Below are 8,320 nucleotides of genomic sequence, written 5' to 3'. Positions count from 1 at the left end.
TCTACGTGTGTCTCTACGTGTGTCTCTACGTGTGTCTCCCCGTGTCTCTGTGTGTCTCACCGCGTGTCTCCAGGTGTGTCTCTACGTGTGTCTCTCCCCGTGTGTTTCCCCGTGTCTCCGCGTGTCTCCAGGTGTGTCTCCGCGTGTCTCCAGGTGTCTCTACGTGTGTCTCCACGTGTCTCCAGGTGTGTCTCTACGTGTGTCTCACCGCATGTCTCCCCGTGTCTCCGTGTGTCTCACCGCGTGTCTCCAGGTGTGTCTCTACGTGTGTCTCCGTGTGTCTCCCCGTGTCTCCGCGTGTCTCCAGGTGTGTCTCCGCGTGTCTCCGTGTGTCTCTACGTGTGTCTCCCCGTGTCTCCGTGTGTCTCCAGGTGTGTCTCTACGTGGGCCCGTCTGGACAGGTGGACAGCGTCTACCCTCGCGCATTCCAGGAGGCCGCTGCCATCTGCCAGTGTGAGACACGGGGGGGGGGGGGGGGGGAGACACGGGGGGGGGGGGGGGAGACACGGGGGGGGGGGGAGATACGGGGAGGGGGGGGGGGGAGACAGACACACGGGGGGAGAGAGACACACGGGGGGAGAGAGACACACGGGGGGGAGAGAGACACACGGGGGGGAGAGAGACACACGGGGGGGAGAGAGACACACGGGGGGGAGAGAGACACACGGGGGGGAGAGAGACACACGGGGGGGAGAGAGACACACGGGGGGGAGAGAGACACACGGGGGGGAGAGAGACACACGGGGGGGAGAGAGACACACGGGGGGGAGAGAGACACACGGGGGGGAGAGAGACACACGGGGGGGAGAGAGAGGCACACGGGGAGGGAGAGAGAGGCACACGGGGAGGGAGAGAGAGACACGGGGAGAGAGAGACACGGGGGGAGAGACACCCGGAGAGAGACACCCGGGGAGAGACACACGGGGAGAGGCACACGGGGTGAGGCACACGGGGAGAGACACCTGGGGAGAGACACCTGGGGAGAGACACCTGGGGAGAGACACCTGGGGAGAGACACCTGGGGAGAGACACCTGGGGAGAGACACCTGGGGAGAGACACCTGGGGAGAGACACCTGGGGAGAGACACCTGGGGAGAGACACCTGGGGAGAGACACCTGGGGAGAGACACCTGGGGAGAGACACCTGGGGAGAGACACCTGGGGAGAGACACCTGGGGAGAGACACCTGGGGAGAGACACCTGGGGAGAGACACCTGGGGAGAGACACCTGGGGAGAGACACCTGGGGAGAGACACCTGGGGAGAGACACCTGGGGAGAGACACCTGGGGAGAGACACCTGGGGAGAGACACCTGGGGAGAGACACCTGGGGAGAGACACCTGGGGAGAGACACCTGGGGAGAGACACCTGGGGAGAGACACCTGGGGAGAGACACCTGGGGAGAGACACCTGGGGAGAGACACCTGGGGAGAGACACCTGGGGAGAGACACCTGGGGAGAGACACCTGGGGAGAGACACCTGGGGAGAGACACCTGGGGAGAGACACCTGGGGAGAGACACCTGGGGAGAGACACCTGGGGAGAGACACCTGGGGAGAGACACCTGGGGAGAGACACCTGGGGAGAGACACCTGGGGAGAGACACCTGGGGAGAGACACCTGGGGAGAGACACCTGGGGAGAGACACCTGGGGAGAGACACCTGGGGAGAGACACCTGGGGAGAGACACCTGGGGAGAGACACCTGGGGAGAGACACCTGGGGAGAGACACCTGGGGAGAGACACCTGGGGAGAGACACCTGGGGAGAGACACCTGGGGAGAGACACCTGGGGAGAGACACCTGGGGAGAGACACCTGGGGAGAGACACCTGGGGAGAGACACCTGGGGAGAGACACCTGGGGAGAGACACCTGGGGAGAGACACCTGGGGAGAGACACCTGGGGAGAGACACCTGGGGAGAGACACCTGGGGAGAGACACCTGGGGAGAGACACCTGGGGAGAGACACCTGGGGAGAGACACCTGGGGAGAGACACCTGGGGAGAGACACCTGGGGAGAGACACCTGGGGAGAGACACCTGGGGAGAGACACCTGGGGAGAGACACCTGGGGAGAGACACCTGGGGAGAGACACCTGGGGAGAGACACCTGGGGAGAGACACCTGGGGAGAGACACCTGGGGAGAGACACCTGGGGAGAGACACCTGGGGAGAGACACCTGGGGAGAGACACCTGGGGAGAGACACCTGGGGAGAGACACCTGGGGAGAGACACCTGGGGAGAGACACCTGGGGAGAGACACCTGGGGAGAGACACCTGGGGAGAGACACCTGGGGAGAGACACCTGGGGAGAGACACCTGGGGAGAGACACCTGGGGAGAGACACCTGGGGAGAGACACCTGGGGAGAGACACCTGGGGAGAGACACCTGGGGAGAGACACCTGGGGAGAGACACCTGGGGAGAGACACCTGGGGAGAGACACCTGGGGAGAGACACCTGGGGAGAGACACCTGGGGAGAGACACCTGGGGAGAGACACCTGGGGAGAGACACCTGGGGAGAGACACCTGGGGAGAGACACCTGGGGAGAGACACCTGGGGAGAGACACCTGGGGAGAGACACCTGGGGAGAGACACCTGGGGAGAGACACCTGGGGAGAGACACCTGGGGAGAGACACCTGGGGAGAGACACCTGGGGAGAGACACCTGGGGAGAGACACCTGGGGAGAGACACCTGGGGAGAGACACCTGGGGAGAGACACCTGGGGAGAGACACCTGGGGAGAGACACCTGGGGAGAGACACCTGGGGAGAGACACCTGGGGAGAGACACCTGGGGAGAGACACCTGGGGAGAGACACCTGGGGAGAGACACCTGGGGAGAGACACCTGGGGGGAGACACACGGGGGAGACACACGGGTGAGAGACACGGGTGAGAGACACGGGTGAGAGACACGGGTGAGAGACACGGGTGAGAGACACGGGTGAGAGACACGGGTGAGAGACACGGGTGAGAGACACGGGTGAGAGACACGGGTGAGAGACACGGGTGAGAGACACGGGTGAGAGACACGGGTGAGAGACACGGGTGAGAGACACGGGTGAGAGACACGGGTGAGAGACACGGGTGAGAGACACGGGTGAGAGACACGGGTGAGAGACACGGGTGAGAGACACGGGTGAGAGACACGGGTGAGAGACACGGGTGAGAGACACGGGTGAGAGACACGGGTGAGAGACACGGGTGAGAGACACGGGTGAGAGACACGGGTGAGAGACACGGGTGAGAGACACGGGTGAGAGACACGGGTGAGAGACACGGGTGAGAGACACGGGTGAGAGACACGGGTGAGAGACACGGGTGAGAGACACGGGTGAGAGACACGGGTGAGAGACACGGGTGAGAGACACGGGTGAGAGACACGGGTGAGAGACACGGGTGAGAGACACGGGTGAGAGACACGGGTGAGAGACACGGGTGAGAGACACGGGTGAGAGACACGGGTGAGAGACACGGGTGAGAGACACGGGTGAGAGACACGGGTGAGAGACACGGGTGAGAGACACGGGTGAGAGACACGGGTGAGAGACACGGGTGAGAGACACGGGTGAGAGACACGGGTGAGAGACACGGGTGAGAGACACGGGTGAGAGACACGGGTGAGAGACACGGGTGAGAGACACGGGTGAGAGACACGGGTGAGAGACACGGGTGAGAGACACGGGTGAGAGACACGGGTGAGAGACACGGGTGAGAGACACGGGTGAGAGACACGGGTGAGAGACACGGGTGAGAGACACGGGGAGAGACGCACGGGGAGACAGATGTTGTTGTTGATGATGATGTTGTTGATGTTGTTGTTGACGTTGTTGACGTTGTTGACGTTGTTGATGACGATGATGATGTTGTTGATGTTGTTGACGTTGTTGATGTTGTTGATGTTGTTGTTGATGTTGTTGATGTTGTTGTTGATGTTGTTGTTGTTGTTGTTGCTAGCGGTGGTGTACGCGGTGCTGTACGGCCCCGTGATGGGTCTGGAGCAGGCCGAGTTGGACGCTGCCGTGCGGCTCTTCCGCTCCACCACTCGCAAGCCGCGTCTAGACACCACCACAACCACCACAACCACCACCACAACCACCACAACCAGGTACCACCACCACCATCAGGTACCACAACCACAACCACCACCATCACTACCACCACTCGCAAGCCGCGTCTAGACGCCACCACCACCACAACCACCACAACCACCAGGTACAACAACCACAACCACAACCACCACCATCACTACCACCACTCGCAAGCCGCGTCTAGACACCACAACCACCACAACCACCATCACTACGACCACTCGCAAGCCGCGTCTAGACACCACCACCACCACAACCACCATCACTACGACCACTCGCAAGCCGCGTCTAGACACCACCACAACCACCATCACTACGACCACTCGCAAGCCGCGTCTAGACACCACCACCACCACAACCACCATCACTACGACCACTCGCAAGCCGCGTCTAGACACCACCACCACCACAACCACCATCACTACGACCACTCGCAAGCCGCGTCTAGACACCACCACCACCACAACCACCATCACTACGACCACTCGCAAGCCGCGTCTAGACACCACCACCACCACAACCACCATCACTACGACCACTCGCAAGCCGCGTCTAGACACCACCACCACCACAACCACCATCACTACGACCACTCGCAAGCCGCGTCTAGACACCACCACCACCACAACCACCATCACTACGACCACTCGCAAGCCGCGTCTAGACACCACCACCACCACAACCACCATCACTACGACCACTCGCAAGCCGCGTCTAGACACCACCACCACCACAACCACCATCACTACGACCACTCGCAAGCCGCGTCTAGACACCACCACCACCACAACCACCACCAGGTACCACAACCACAACCAGCAGGTACAACCACCACCACCACAACCACCATCGCAACCACAACCAGCACCACAACCACCAGGTACAACCACTACCACCACCACCATCACTACTACCACCATCACTTCCACCATCACTACCATCACTACCACCATCACTACCACCATCACTACCATCACTACCACCATCACTACCACCATCACTACCATCACTACCATCACTACCACCATCACTACTACCATCACTACCACCACCATCACTACCACTACCATCACTACCACCACCACTTCCATCACCACCACCACCATCACTACTACCACCACCACCATCACCACCACCACCACCACCATCACTACCACCACCATCACTACCACCACCACTTCCATCACCACCACCACCATCACTACCACCACCATCACTACCACTACCACCACCACCACCATCACTACCACCACCACCACCACCCTACACCACCACCACCATCACCACCACCACCACCACCATCCCCACCATCCACCACCACCAACCACCACCCCACCACCACCACCACCATCACTACCACCACCATCACTACCACCACCACTTCCATCACCACCACCACCATCACTACCACCACCATCACTACCACTACCACCACCACCACCATCACTACCACCACCACCACCATCACTACCACCACCACCACCATCACTACCACCACCACCACCATCACTACCACCACCACCACCATCACTACCACCACCACCACCATCACTACCACCACCACCACCACCATCACTACCACCACCACCACCATCACTACCACCACCACCACCATCACTACCACCACCACCACCATCACCACTACCACCACCACCATCACCACCACCACCATCACTACCACCACCATCACCATCACTACCACCACCACCACCATCACTACCACCACCACCACCATCACTACCACCACCACCACCATCACTACCACCACCACCACCATCACTACCACCACCATCACTACCACCACCACCATCACTACCACTACCACCACCACCACCATCACTACCACCACCACCACCATCACTACCACCACCACCACCATCACTACCACCACCACCACCATCACTACCACCACCACCACCATCACTACCACCACCACCATCACTACCACCACCACCACCATCACTACCACCACCACCACCACCATCACTACCACCACCACCACCACCATCACTACCACCACCACCACCACCATCACTACCACCACCACCACCATCACTACCACCACCACCACCATCACTACCACCACCACCACCATCACTACCACCACCACCATCATCACTACCACCACCACCACCACCATCACTACCACCACCACCACCATCACTACCACCACCATCACTACCACCACCACCACCATCACTACCACCACCACCACCATCACTACCACCACCACCACCATCACTACCACCACCACCACCATCACTACCACCACCACCACCATCACTACCATCCACCACCACCATCACTACCAACACCACCACCACCATCACTACCACCACCACCACCATCACTACCATCCACCACCACCATCACTACCACCATCACCACCACCATCACTACCACCACCACCACCTTCATCACTACCACCATCACCACCACCATCACTACCACCATCACCACCACCATCACCATTACTACCACCACCACTACCAGCATCGGCTTCACCCACCACCATCCCCCGCCCCGCCCCGCCCAGAGTGGGCCCCCTCTCGCTGCATGTGAAGGAGGAGGACGAGGTGGTGGACGAGGTGGTGGAGGTGGTGGAGGAGGAGGTGGAGGAGGAGGTGGTGGTGATGGATTGTGGACGAGGTGACGACGCCTACTTTGCGGCCACCACCGCCGCCACATCTTCATCATCATCGACCACCTCGTCAGCAGCCGTGGGGCAGCAGCAGCAGCAGCAGCAGCAGGAGGTGGTGGTGGTGGTGGAGGAGGAGGTGGTGAAAGAGGTGGTGAAGGAGGTGGTGAAGGATCTGGACGGCGTCGCCAGCGACGCAGTGGGGGGTGGCGTCGAGGAGGTGGTGGTGGTGGTGAGTGTTGTTGGTGGTGGTGAGTGTTGATAGTGTTGGTGGTGGTGAGTGTTGGTGGTGGTGAGTGGTTGGTGATGTTGGTGGAGATGAGTGTTGGTGCTGGATGGGCAACTCTGTCGTGGACAGTGCTGTGGGGGGGAGGGCCAATTCCGATTGGCCTCTGCCCTCATAGCGTCTGTGACCACCACAGTGGCTAAACGGAGGCTCTGGGTGGGTGCGATGGGCTGGTAACCCCTCCACCTTCAATTAATTACCACTATACCACGACTTAAACATAAATATCTAACTAATAAGCTTGTGCCGGACGCCTTGGGGGGTCAGGCGTCTATGACGTCTCCTGGCCAAACCCGATCTGGCGGAGCCAGGAGACTGAATCTTCACCCTCGGGGCTCCTCCAGAAACAACGACAAGCTACTACGGATGGCCACGTGGAATGTTCGAATGCTCACTGCGGAGGAGAGGCTGCCACTCCTCTGTCGGGAGCTGGACCGGTACCGCCTGGATCTCTGTGGCATTCAGGAGGTCCGGTGGACCGGCTCTGGCTCCTGCCACCATGAGGGGTGGACAGTCCTCTACTCGGGGCAGGAGACCACCAAACAACAGGGAGTGGCTCTTCTTCTGAACAAAAGAATGAAGGGGGCGTGGGAGCGTGGCGGTGAGGTGTGGGAAGCTGTAAGCCCCAGGCTACTTTGGGCTCGCCTTCCCATCAACCAGAGGCAAGGAGTGGTGGTCGTGGTTACTTATGCCCCCACCGAAGACGAACATCCGTGGAGGGATGCAGGCAAGGCCGATGAGTCAGATGCCTTCTATTGACCTCCTGTCACAGGTGCTGGCTAAAGTGGCCCCTCGGGATAGAGTCATCTTGTTGGGTGACTTCAATGCCCGAGCTGGTCATGATGCTGGCACCTGGTCTGGAGTGATTGGAAGGCATGGGCCAGATCAGCTCAATAACAACGGTAAGAGGCTGCTAGATTTTTGTGCAGCCCATGGGCTTGTAATTATCAACACGCTGTTCCGGCATCGGCACATCCACACAACATCATGGATGCATGCCGGGTCCAAGCAAGAACATCTGCTGGACTACATAGTGACGAACCAGCGGATGCGAGCCCATGTCCTTGACACCAGGACCTACTGTGGAGCTGATCTGCCCTCTGACCATCGACTAGTCATCTGTAAGATGCACCTGCCATTCTTCCACTCCGGTGGTGGGTGTACACCCAAGACCCCATTCCAACCTAAGGTGGCCTGGTCTCAGCTAGCTGATGAAAGTTGCCAGCGAGAATTTAATCATCGCTTGCAGCTGGGGGTGGCATCGTCCCCCACTCCTCCTGATGTCGAGGGCAAATGGGCGA

The 8,320-nt window shown here is 60.1% G+C and overlaps 1 long non-coding RNA gene across 1 annotated transcript; it reads left to right on the top strand.

The window, feature by feature from the left end:
• The first annotated feature begins 316 nt into the window (after positions 1 to 316).
• Positions 317 to 6,964, top strand: LOC144740144 (uncharacterized). Its single transcript, XR_013589567.1, has 3 exons — positions 317 to 453; positions 3,962 to 4,112; positions 6,632 to 6,964. It is a non-coding gene; the product is annotated as an uncharacterized LOC144740144 (long non-coding RNA).
• The last annotated feature ends 1,356 nt before the right edge of the window (positions 6,965 to 8,320 follow it).

This window comes from Lampetra planeri, unplaced genomic scaffold (assembly GCF_965212315.1).
Source record: "Lampetra planeri unplaced genomic scaffold, kcLamPlan1.2.h2 scaffold_1932, whole genome shotgun sequence".
NCBI classification, from domain to species: Eukaryota; Metazoa; Chordata; class Hyperoartia; order Petromyzontiformes; family Petromyzontidae; genus Lampetra; species Lampetra planeri.
This window is presented reverse-complemented; position numbering and strand designations above follow the sequence as displayed.